The following is a 12,550-nucleotide window of genomic DNA, read 5'->3' on the forward strand; positions in this document are numbered from 1 at the left end:
GAGAGGTACATGGGAAGTATACAGCCTTGAGGAAGAGAGCTCACAAGTGCACAGCCCCTTCCTTCATGTTATTCTTCTGCTTTGGGGTACAGCTCATTTTCTAAGGCATCACCATGCAGGTGAAAAAAAGGAGGTTAGAAGAAAAATGCCCTCTATTCCTTTAGAGCCTGATGTGACCCTTAGAAATTGGAAAACATTTCTGTAATGTGAGACAACATGTGGCTTGTTTCCAAAAATTTTACCCCTCTTGCCTTGAGCTTGCCACTTACTACTGGATGTGTGTGTAGATGCCATTTTAGGCATCAGTTCTTTTTATTTCAATGACGAAATAGCAAAGTGCTAGACTAGCTATTAACTTTGTGCATGCGCGTGTGCGACCATGCACATGCGCCCACAGGCACACGCACACACGCACACACACACACACACACACGCATAGAGTCTGCCTCTCGCAGAGCAAATAGGCAGCTCTGACCCTCTGCCTGCAAGTGATGTAAAGGGAAATACATCTCCTGCTTGAACTGGTGAGAACATGTGCCCAGAGTACGGAGAACTAAGCACTTTTTTAGGTGCAATGATGACAACCGTTATTTTAGAACTCGTAAAAGAAAAAAAAGGCAAAAATTCTGGAATTAAGATTCTTTACAGGGTTTTATTAAAAACGTGCTTTCACTGATGTATTTTCTTAAATGAACTTTATATTTTCAGCCTACTCATTTCATAAATACAGTTTTGATACATGAATCTGTCCATGAAGGTTCTGTAAGGAATTAATAAAAGGATCTCACCTGGTTTTATTTCAGTGGTGCTTATACTTAAATCTCTCCACTATTCTTTAGCAGTTCAGGGATCACAAATATCACCCAGATATATATGATATATAACACTGTTCCGTATGTTTGGTTTTTGCCTTATTTACAAAAAATAGTGCAATAAGTTATTGTATTACTATTTGCGGCACATTCTAGTAAATCACCAATGACTGGCATCTTTGGGATTATCCTTTTTTTGTTTTTTTTCTTGTATTTTAAGTTTTCCTTTGTCCTTAATCAGTTCAATGCCCTGAATTAATTTCCTAATGAGTGCCACTTCAGCAGTTCTGTGGAAGGCAGCAGTTCCTTAGACTATGACATTCTTTTGTGCCATTAGAGCATTTGCTGCTGCTGTTTTCAACAACACCAGGGAGCAGAGTTCTGGGGACCTACTTTCAGCGACTTCTGGCAATGTTTCTGCCTCTCAGCACATATATAAATAATTTCTTACCCGAATCATATTCCTCAGGAAATTTTTATTTGTGAATCGTCAATGACATATTTCAGATTTAGTGAGCATTAGAAACTTCTTTGGGGAAAAGAAAGAAAAGCCTTATAGTATCTCACAATCAATTTCTAAATTGTGTTTTTATTTCCCGAAATCTGCTTTTGTATCTGCGGATGTGAGTGGGTCATCCTTATGACTGACTTTGTACTTCATTACACTTAACAGAGACCTCCGGTTAGTCAGGGTATCATTCTTTTTTTTGGATATTGCTGTTGGTTGCTCTGGCTTTTGAAATGACCATCTCAGCACTGTCAAACAAAGTGGTTTCCTGTTAATTCCTTTCAGGGCTTAGATGGATTTTGAATCAATTTTGCTGAGAAGCTCAGACAGACAAAGAGGTAGAACTGTGAAATGGTTAGTCACTTACATTTTACCTGAATCAGTAAGCAAGGCACTTTTTGTAAGTTCATATATTTCATACAAAATTTCTATTCTACCAGTTACTGATTTAAGTTTGATTTTGGGTGTCTTGCCTATATGTTCCAATTCAGTCCCCTGAACTCCTAAACCAAAGTTGGAGATTATCCATTATTCAGCAGCTTCAATAAGACTAGCTTTAAAGCTAGTAATCTCTTGGTAAAGCTGTGCAATTAGTGCTGAAATACCTCAAGTAGAGAGTGATACCAAATAGCATTCCCCGCGCAGAGGGGAAATCACAAGATTTTTCAGCCCATTTCTACAAGTGCCTTCAGTGAGTCCATTAATGCCTTGGCATGTCTGTGAATCTCCCCTTCCCCTCCATGTTTTTAATTCCATAGTCTCATTTTTGCTCTTGGAGCCCTTGCTCAAGCTTTCATGAGCTTTCCCACACGTAAGAGACGAGCCCTGAGACGTTCGTAGTCCTCTGTGGCCTTGCCGGGGATGTGGCGCTGCCCTGCCTGCACCAGGATGGGGCCAGTAGTGCTTCTGGCCCTGCGGCCTATATCTCCTTCCCTGGGGATGGAGAGATATGGGGTTCTCACCTCCTCGCAGCCCTGCACGGACTTGTGTGCCAGGAGCTGGGGGAGCAAGTAATCTCTGCTGGTCGCCTGGGGCACAGGGTCCCGCTGCGGGGATTTCGTGGGTGCCGTGCCTAACATGCAGCAAACTCTGTGAGCTTCCCCAGCAGCCCAGCTCTCCCCTCTGCTTCTGCGAGATAGGGCTTTAACAAGCTGAAGTTTTACTTTTCCTTGTGATACTGGGTTATGGGCTGCATTTGGACAAAGCTTTTGCTTTAGATGTCTTTAACAGTCTTCATAGCCACAGTAGTATATGTTTTATTTGAAAACATTACACTTAATACAATATAAAGAGGCTGTTACTGTTTGTTTAGCTATGTTTACCACTGTTCTTTCTTCCTCCCCCCCCCACCTTTCCAGCTGTTTTCCTGATGTCTTTCTAGAGTTACCCAGTATATATTAGGTTTACTTACTCCTACTCAAATTCCATTTGCAGTAGAAACAGCACAGTTATGTTTCTTCCCCCAAGCTCAGCGTCCTCAGAGGAGTATTTAGGTTAAGAGCAGTTTATTCCTAGGCTGGAAATGCAGTAATTGTAAAGAGGTTCATAAGCCAGGATTCTCCTTTGCTTCAGGCTGCTACTAAAGGCCTAGGTGATGGCTCAGATGCAGACAAAACCTGAAAATTGTATAGCAGTGGGGCACGAAGCATTCCTGCTGCTGCAGCACGGGCAATCCTTGCAGCATAGCCTGGTATTTGTGGTATGGTGGCAGCACTAGGGGTGAAATGATTCCATAAATGGACAGAAATACATATAGAAAAGTGGCCGAACAGTACACTAAAATTATAGCCCTTTGATCAGTCCTTCCAGAAAACATCAAAAAGAAGGGCTTATGTGACAGATGAGGCTATAAGAGTCAAGAGCCTTCATCTAGTGGGAGTAAAGCTGGGAAAGGCTGAGATATCCTTATGAACTAAGTAATAGAATTCTGTTATATTTTTGCATTTTGTGACAGCGGCACCTGAATTAGGTGCCGTTTCTAATCATTACAGAATACCTCCTGCCTGGGACAGGGGTTGTTTTGCGGGAAATATTTGTAAGTTACTAGTACAATAGTGGCCTTATCCTGGTCTGAGTTGCTTGGTACTTTAGACAGTAATGATAGCAAACCTGAAGGAACCATTTCCTTCTGCTGCTACAGTTAAAATTGAATATTTGTTTCTGTAAGAATTCCCTCATTGAAGAATAAGTTCTTTCTTCATGTTCTTTCTACTTCTTATGTAAGGTTTTTGCAAAGAAATAGCTGAGTAACTAATCCTGTTTGAACTGTAAAGGAAATGAAGATTTTCTTTTTAAGTATGGTAGGATCCCTCTGACAGGTCTCTTTGTGGCTGTGACCTCTCCAAACAGATGGCTACACAGCTGGTCAGGCATTACACGTTCATATAGTTAGTAAATATTGCTGTTTAGTATGGATCTTTTGGTGCAGAAAATGAGCCAGGATTGAAAATACAGACCTAATTCATGAGTACAGTGGACAGAGTGGGACCAGAGAGGGCTTTAGGCAGTGAAGTTAGAACTGCACCTGTATCAGCTTGAGGGTGAGTAGTATTAGAAAGACGAGGGTTAAAAATATGTATAGCTTTTAGCTTTGTACGATAGCTCCAGAAAGGACTGGGTCACCTCTGTTGAGAGCCTTCAGCAATATGTCATAGCTAATGATGTCAGTGCTGAGAAAAAGGTGGCAGTTTAAGTGAGTATAATAGGGGTAAAACCTCTAACCTGCTGTGAAGCCTAAGCGCTCTTGTTAAAACAGCAGTCAAAACAATTTCTGGGAGAGAGGTGATTCTGTAGAATCTCCTGATGATTGCAGAACTTTCCTGCTATTATCATCCAAAGGAAAATGAAACCATTCTGTAATAAGTACCTGAATTCAGGAAATTAACAGAACAACACCAGTTTGAAGAGAGCTTAATACCAGGTTGCAATAGCAGGGCCCAATTACGATATGGTATGCAAAATGAAGCAATGCAAATCAGTTATCAGCCAAGGCTTATTTGAGTCTAAAGGATGCATTAGAAATTGTTTTTGTAATAGTGACTGCTGCTAGACATGCCAGAGAGTGCAACTGAGGCATGAAGTATGATCAACAGCTACAGTGGAGATGAGCCTGGACGCACAGCTTGACTCTCCAAAGACTGTGTATACTTTCTCTGTGAAGAACTGTCCCACGATGCAAATAACATGCCTTCTTTTGTTTACTTGGCTCAAGGATGAACTCCTTGGAAGCTGTAAGAAAATGGGAAATGCACAGAACGTGTTTGCGTCACTGCAAATACGCCCAAATTCTATCTAGCATGCACACCATCGAGATTTAGATTCTTCAGTTTAGGGATAGGAAACTGAGTCCATGCAGAATGCTGTGTAGGCCATGCAGAACAGATGTTTAACTTAGGTGATTCAAATCTTCATTTTATCTAGACTCCTTTGTAAATGGAGTTATAGTGAGGTTTGCTGTGGTCCTGCTGTTTTTGTAATTTTGTGGTAGGATTATCAGAAACTGCTTGAAGAGATGAAGTTGCAGAAACTTTGGTGCTTTTAATCCCCATTTCTCACACCAAAGGTAACGCCTATATGCTATCTAAGGCCAACTTAGTGTATGCACTACTTGTCGGAGAATGTTTTGGGGGAAATGGACCTGGACTGGTAAAGCATATGATGTACAAGGGTTTCAGAAAGAGATGCACATTCTCTGTGGTCCAGCCCTACGTATTTTTGGTGGACTGACCTGGGAACAGACAAGGCGGTGGAAAAGGGTGGAGTCTGAAATGGACAAAAGCAAAGGCTGTATTTGATGGGGAAAAAAATCACAAAACATCTGAAAACTCATTCATTTTGATACTAGGAAACAAATTGCAGATCTTCAGCCCAGTTAGGTTCTTTAATTTTTTCCAATGTTAGCAATAATGATGTGAAGGAAAAAGGGTGCTAGTGAAAAGCAGTTGTCCTAAGCTTGCTGACAATCCAGCCTAGCATGTCTTCCAACCAGAACAGGAAATATTTCCTCGTTAGCTGAATACCAGTATTTCTCCTTGTCCCCAGGTCTATTAGCAGTGGAATCTGAACACTGTGAAACACACTGTTCAGTAGTTCAGTATAATAAGAACAATTCTCAAACACAGTATTTGACAAGATATCATTTCATCAATTCTGAAGCTCCTCAGAAGTATACTAGTCTCACAGAATTTTCTGTGGGAAGATATCTCAAAGTATATGGGGAAATTTCTGCCAAAGAGAGATTCTAGAGTAGTTAGGAGTTTAGGCATGAGATTATGAGCGGTGCTGAAATTTCTCCTCTGCCTAAATAGTTATCTCTGGTATCCATGAAGATTGTCTTATCACAGACTACCACCTGTTCTGGGGAGATCTCTCCCTAGTTTTGATCATCTCCACCCTGAAAAACCTTCAATACAAAGGTTCAACAAGTGCAATAGAGGGTAATCTATCTGATCCAGGCTAGCAAATTAATCACTGATCTTTTGTACGTCAAAGGACTGCACACAGTGGTGGTGGCTGTAATTCCCAGACTCCTAGCTATTCTAAGATACTCCAGTCTCGGAAGAGACCTCGTCTTCTACACTAGAATGGAAATGAATAAAATTACAACATTTTTGATAGCCTAAGATTCTTGTTTTCCAGCCAGCCCTCTCCCGTGGCACAAGTTTAATAAGAGAGTCCTCCCAAACATTGCCACGGAGAGCTGCAATGTTCATGATCCACAAAGTGGTGATGCCCACAAAGTGTAAGTCATTAAAAAAATACAAAATCGTTCTTAGATTTAACCCGAGGAATCTCATATATATAAAATGGATCCTTTTGGTAATCACACCAAGCTATTCTGGGATAAGGACAGTATGTAGCTTACAAAAATTAGGTAGTATCCTTTTTATTTGTTTCAGAGGCCTCTGATAGGAGCGGTGGTCAGACACGCGGGAGAGAGTTACTGCATACATAGGCCGCTAGGTCACACATATATAGCTAATAAAAACAGTTATCTAGAAGCCAATTATATTGGTTCCCATATTATTATGTCGGGTAGAGGGCGAGGATGTAACACTGTTTCTCTCATCTTTTTGCTGTTTTCCATCTCTTTTAACAAGAGCGTTACAGCAGATGCTGTCAAGAATTTTAATAAAACAAATTGTGTTGCTGAGCGTCTTTATTCATTTCTTCTTGTCTTTATAGGCTAGAAACATATTAGAGGGTCTAAGTGAGGTAAATTGCTCTTTTCTCCTACTCCCTCCTGCCTGTCCCTTTCTGTCTCTCTCAATTGCTTTCCTGAGCGCTGCATGCTATATAGTTTTCCTTTTGCAGAAAAACTAAAATACAAAGAAAGCCCCCAAAGATCCCCACACTGGCACCACAGGATATACTTGTTACCTGGATATTTACTCACACAAACTGTCAGTCAGTCCCCTTAGCTCCCCACTGCCACAAACTCCAACAGGGCCTGAAATGCCTCCTGCATCATTTTGGAAAGAGAAAGGGAGGGAGCACACAGACAGAAAAGGCTCCCATGTGTTCAGATAGTATGTGCTGGAAACGGGGGAAATGGTGGGGGCGTAAGGGAACTATGGTGGCAGAACAAGTCCCCAACTCCCTTCAAATGATGAGCAGAGTCCAGTCACGAGAAGGTGGGAAGATTTGGTGGCAGCAGTGTATTGCAGGACTCCCACAGCTTGCAGAGCCAAACTGGTGTAAGCAAGATGGATACGGCTAGAAAATGTCCCAAGTGTAGACAGAGCCATGCTGAATAGCTGCCCAGAAAATAAGTTGACCAAATAACAACACAAACCCAAGGGATAGTAATATAAAAGGTTTGTAACACTGACTGATGGAGGGCAAAAAAAAAAAAAACACCCACAAACCAAAACCAGGAAATATGCCAATAGCATGTAACCTGATTAAATGTGCACAGCTGCTGCTAGCAGTACAGAAGAGAGATCATCTGTCTCCTGTCCTCAGAGCATGGAGATTGCTGCATTCATGAGAAACCAAATCATTTACAAGTAGAAAAGTGATTCCTTTTTATGTGAGTTAGTGATTCACAATTTTGCCCTTTTCCTTCCTATGATTTGGGACAGGTCCTTCCCGAACAGTTACTTTTTTGGCCCTTGCAAGGTTACCTTGCGCACATATGAACCTCTGTCCAGCCTTAGATATGCTGTGAACAAAGGCTTGTTGTCTTGGAGAGGCTCAGTCATGCTAAGAGCCACCACCTCCGTAGGAGAGCTGAAAAAAGATCATTTCAAGGCTGATGTTTCTGCTACTCTGCCCTTCCCACGGTTTTTGAGGCCGGTCAATTGCCTGAGAAAGAATGCTAGAAGATTTCAGCATCCAGCTATGCCAAAAAACCTCGAGTGGGCAAGTGCCGCTACATGAAGATGACAGAAACTATAGGCAAGCATCTGGCTTAGGGACATCCTCACTTTAGGGGTAGTCAGAGGTGAATTGCCTGACTTAACTTAGCAGGGAAGTCACAGACCTAGCAAGATCTTGGCAAAACATTAGCTGTTGAAGAAACATCAAAGAAGCAGTTGGTAAGGCAAATTAATAAAGATGAGGTGAGCTGTTAAGAGCCTTTAATTATCTCTTTGACTACAATGGGACAATTAATTTTACAGTCCCTGAACAAATGGGTGAAAACACCTTTTGCCCTCAAGAGTAAAAGCAGAGGAAACCGCTAATCAACCGCCCATGACCCATCAGGCAAACCCCACTGTGTTAAGAAATTGCAGCTGGGCAGAGAGCCTGACAGATATAAGTCAGACGCCTTGGTTGGAGCTTCTCTGAGGAAAGAATGTGGAGTTTGGAGCAGAAAGTTATGGCAAAAATCTGACGTTTCCTTCCCACCTCAGTCTGTGTGCAAATTCCTGTGTTTGTCTTGGTGAAAAAATATTTTTCCAACACTTTATGCTCATCTAATGTGTTTAGTAGCCTCCTAGCACCAAGGTGGTGTCTTCTGGCCTTTGACGACTTGTTGCACAGCTGCTGCACATGGCCAATATCTCTCGTCAAGACTGACAACTATATAAGTACAGTGTCCTCATCTGCTTTGTTAGAGGGTATTTTTATCTTCTGTCAATACGCTGTTCAAAGATACTTGATTTTCTTTTTAGTGGTGCAGTATTTCTTCTTACATAGCCTGCATTTTAGAAAAACTATGTGTAAATAAAGGAGACTTGCAAAAAACTGCTAGTTTATGAATGGAGATAAGGTACCTCATTATCTAAATACTAGCGTGTTCCCACAAATCAGGTTTTTTGCAGTCCCAGAGACAACAACTGCGGGTGCAGGTAACTAGTTGCAAAACCGTGCCTGAAGTTATTTGTGCCTTCACTGTTTAAAGAGAGAATATGGAAGACTAGGCTGTAAATTTTCCCGTGTATCTATTTATAATCCACTTTGACTGCAGCCTTTGGTAAGAAAGAACAAAGGACTTCTTGAGACAGTCTTTTTGGTGCTCAGTCTCTTAAAGAGAGTTCCACTTTTAAGCTTGCTTCTCTGTGGCAATTCAGGAGGGTCTGGCTGCACCTGAGGGGCAAAGTCAGCGTGTTTGAGCACTGACTCTGGGCAGCATAGTAGAATTAAGACTTTTTTTAAATTTCCATTTCCCTGAGCAAGCCTTCCATCAGGAAGGTGTGCAGCATTTAACTGACCTCTGGCCGAGGGTTGGTAGAAGGGGATCTGTGGCAATTCTCTTGAAAAAATTCAGTCGAGATTTTAAGCAAAGGGAATGTTCTTCTGTAGTAGCATGCAGTTAATACAGTTCAAAAAAATATATAGCCTTGAAAGCCATTTTGAAGAGCTGATGTATTTCTGTATACCCACAATACAGGGACAAATATTCTTCTAACGAAAATTTTCTGTTCAAATACAAATAGTGTTTCATACCTGCATAATGCAAACATACAACTTTCTATTTCGAGTCTCCTTTGGGATGTTGGCACCTTGTTTTGTGATAGAAATATTTGCTTCAGTAACAAGAAATTAATTTTAGGGTAGCTTATTATGCTACCCTGTGCATTTTAATACTGATTGTAAAGCTGAAAGAAAAGGAAAAGAGACGTCTTCTCTTTGATTTAAAGCACTTAACTTGTTATATATTATTTAAGAGTTTATCCTCAGCATGAAAGGTAACACCTCTAATGCATGACCATCAGTACCTCACCAGCATTTGAAAACTATGGTTGCATATATTGGTATATTTTATTTTTCTTTTTTACACAATAAAATGTGATATATGATAGTTGCTAACTTCATATAGGTACTGATTTGGGACTTTTTAGTGTCATAAAACCTCTGAAGCAGAGGCTCATGGAACATGAAACACTGACATAGTGCCTCTGGAGCACCAGAGCCAAAGCTGGCTGATGAAGATATGTTATTTGTGTTGCTGTGGTGCTTGGAATTACAAGCGCTGCAGGGTTTATTTTCTCTGTCACACACACACACAGTGTCGTGCACACACACACACAGGACTTGCAGAACTTTTTCAAATGTTGGAAGTAGAAGGAAGTAGTCTGGCAGTCCTCCCCTCTTGAGTGGGGCGGAGAAGGAAAAGAAGGGGAAGAAAAACAAGAAAAGGCTACCGTAAAGAATTGAATAATCTGCTTTTGCCTCTTAATTTTTATCTGTGAATTGTTGCAATGTCAAAAAAAGGACAAGTAACTGTTATTTAAATAGGCTGCATAGTGTCTGCTTCTTGTTTAATCATCCAAATACATAAGTACTCTGTGAGTGCTGCAGGAAACGGTTTAGCATTCAGCCTGATTGTTTACAGGCTGTGAGAGGGGACCCTTTATACACGTAACAACTGTCTGAATGCAAGCATACACCCAGGAAGCACTATGGGAGTATATAATTTAACATAAAGCACTAGTCAAACAGTTGCTTGTTTCCTGGAACCACAAACTTTCAAAACTTTTTATAAAGTATTATGTTTCCTTTAAAGCTGTGTCATACACTATAAATAAATGACAACACCAAACCTAGAACTACTTTGCAAATCTTTGGATTTGCAAATCTTTGCGAAAGCGAAGTTCAGTATATGTTGTAACCTTTTTTTCCTTTTTAATTGTTAAGATAAGCAACAAGGGAAGCTTTCTTCAAGGACATAACTTAAATTTTCTGGAAATTTGCATTTATTGCCTTTACACCTTCAGATGGTAGAAATTAGACGACTGTCATAACCCACTTCATTTTTTAATATGCAGTACAAAGTCATATGAAAGTGCCAAAATTAGCACTGTCATCTTCTGTGTTGTCCGTTTTACTGCAGCACAGAGCTGTGATATACTCAAAAAATATACCTGTAGTGTCTGTTACTAGCACAGTCTCCAGTAATGTTTGACTCAAACCTCACATGCATACAAATTCATTACATTCTCCTCTTGCAAGAATAAATACATTTGGAGCATCAGCAATTTATAGAAACACAGCATAAATAAAGCAGTGAATTTTCTGCATTCTCCATCCCTTATGCTAATGAAAATTACTGAGGAAAAAAAATAGAAAATGCAGCTCCCCCAGCATTATTCATATTGCAGTAGACAGCACAATTCTGTACTTACAGATCTGAACAGTGAAATGTCTCAGGATCTTTACAATTTTCTGCAGAACTGTTTGAAGCTCTCAGCAAGCCACAGTGTTCATCGAGGCAGAACGGAGCCGTATGGAATGTCTATGCAGCTGGGAGATAATGGAACTATTTTCCCAGCTGGGACTACAAGCCTTTTATCCACTGAGCATTGCGTGTCTCTTCTCTGGTATTAACCATGAAATACACGGCTTTCCCGCTGTATTCGTGATAGGACCCGCACAATTAGTGCTTGAATCAGATACACAGAGCTGCTACAGTTTATGAATATTGCTATCTAGAAATCTTGAATGTATAAAAATTAGCTCTGTACTAATCATCCTTCAAGCAGGCTGAGAGAGCAAAAGCACAGCTGTCATACTAGTAGCATAAAAGATTAAATGTGCTCTTACTATTCTTTTCATACCAATATGAGCTCCTGTCAGGTAATCAGAAAACCTATCTTCTTGAAAACTGGGGCACCACTCAGGTTTAGAACAGGAATGGGAATAATTTTGTTTGGTTCTTGGTCCCATATTTGCTTCATGCACTCCATGAAATTAAGCTCATAGGATGCAAGTTGACACTCAGATTATATTCCAGCACTGACTGTACTCCTGAAACATTGTAACTACCCCTTCTATGTTTTGCATATTAAATAAAGAAGGAAAGGCTTGCTTGTCTAAAGTAGCACAGACATAAATCCTGATTGCACGTAAACTTCAAACCGTAGATTTCCACTGTTCCTCTTGGGATTGCTTCAGCGAGATCAAATGCAAAGTGCAGACGAGGGAATGCCTTTCCCTTAGTAAGCAGAAGTTATTTGTATTCACAGGGGTGGGAAGTGGAAACAGCAGTTTTCAGAATGGTTCTGCCAAGAAACGTGCAATTAGGTCGCAGGCATTGCTTCACCACATTTTAATGTAATCTCAATGTAAATCCATTAGTTTGTAATGGGATTAATTGCATGGCTGTCTGAACAATGGCAAGTTGAGAGGAAGTGGAAGTCAGGTGGCAAAAACACACACAGAGGCAAGCATACATGTTAAATAGACCAAAATAAGAATTCAGAAAAAGAAATAAGAGCAGTGTGTATCTTCTTTAGCTAGTTTGAATTTACCCCACCTATAAACGTGGAGCGGTTCAGCAGATCTCCTCGGTTTCCAGCATAACTGCTGATTTCAGGGAGCTTGCACCAGGAGTTTAAAGTGTTCGCATACCTATTCCCATGTTGCCTCAATGGCCCTGCTGCAGTACCGATCATTTCAGGCCGCCTCCTCCCTCTCCCCACTGTAGTGTGGACATGCTGCAGCGTAATGGCTCATTCCTCTGCGTCTGAGCATTTGTGCTTTGTCCTCAGCCAGTCGTTAGCCCGCCCAGAGGGATTGCTGGCAATGATAAGTTTACTTTTACTTGAGATGGCTATTTGGTTAAGACACCTTTGAAGAATGATGAAATAACTGTAGCAGAAGAGAAGGTGAAGTGATGGTCTCTCCGAAAAGTAGAGAGCACATGCTTGGAGGAGGTTTCTATCATTTGTCCGCAGGGGAAGAACAGTTCATTGGATGCAGCCTGATTTAAGAGATGTGGGGTTTACCAAATCTCCATGGAGGGCTTCCTGTATGCCCTCGGAAGTGGTGCATCTGTCCTTGT

General features: G+C 40.9%; 1 protein-coding gene across 5 annotated transcripts in view; it reads right to left on the bottom strand.

Annotated features, from left to right (window-relative positions):
* CNTN6 (contactin 6) overlaps nt 1–11,441 on the bottom strand; it is a 166,244-nt gene extending 154,803 nt beyond the window's left edge. For 4 of the 5 annotated variants that reach the window (XM_009689047.2, XM_009689046.2, XM_009689044.2 and 1 more), the window contains exon 1: nt 10,893–11,440. The gene's annotated coding sequence lies outside the window, so the exon portion shown is untranslated. Of the gene's footprint in view, nt 1–10,892 lie in introns of all 5 variants that reach the window. The other variant, XM_009689048.2, reaches the window with a different exon arrangement.
* Nucleotides 11,442–12,550: the final 1,109 nt, after the last annotated feature.

Source organism: Struthio camelus, chromosome 14 (assembly GCF_040807025.1).
Source record: "Struthio camelus isolate bStrCam1 chromosome 14, bStrCam1.hap1, whole genome shotgun sequence".
NCBI lineage: Eukaryota > Metazoa > Chordata > Aves > Struthioniformes > Struthionidae > Struthio > Struthio camelus.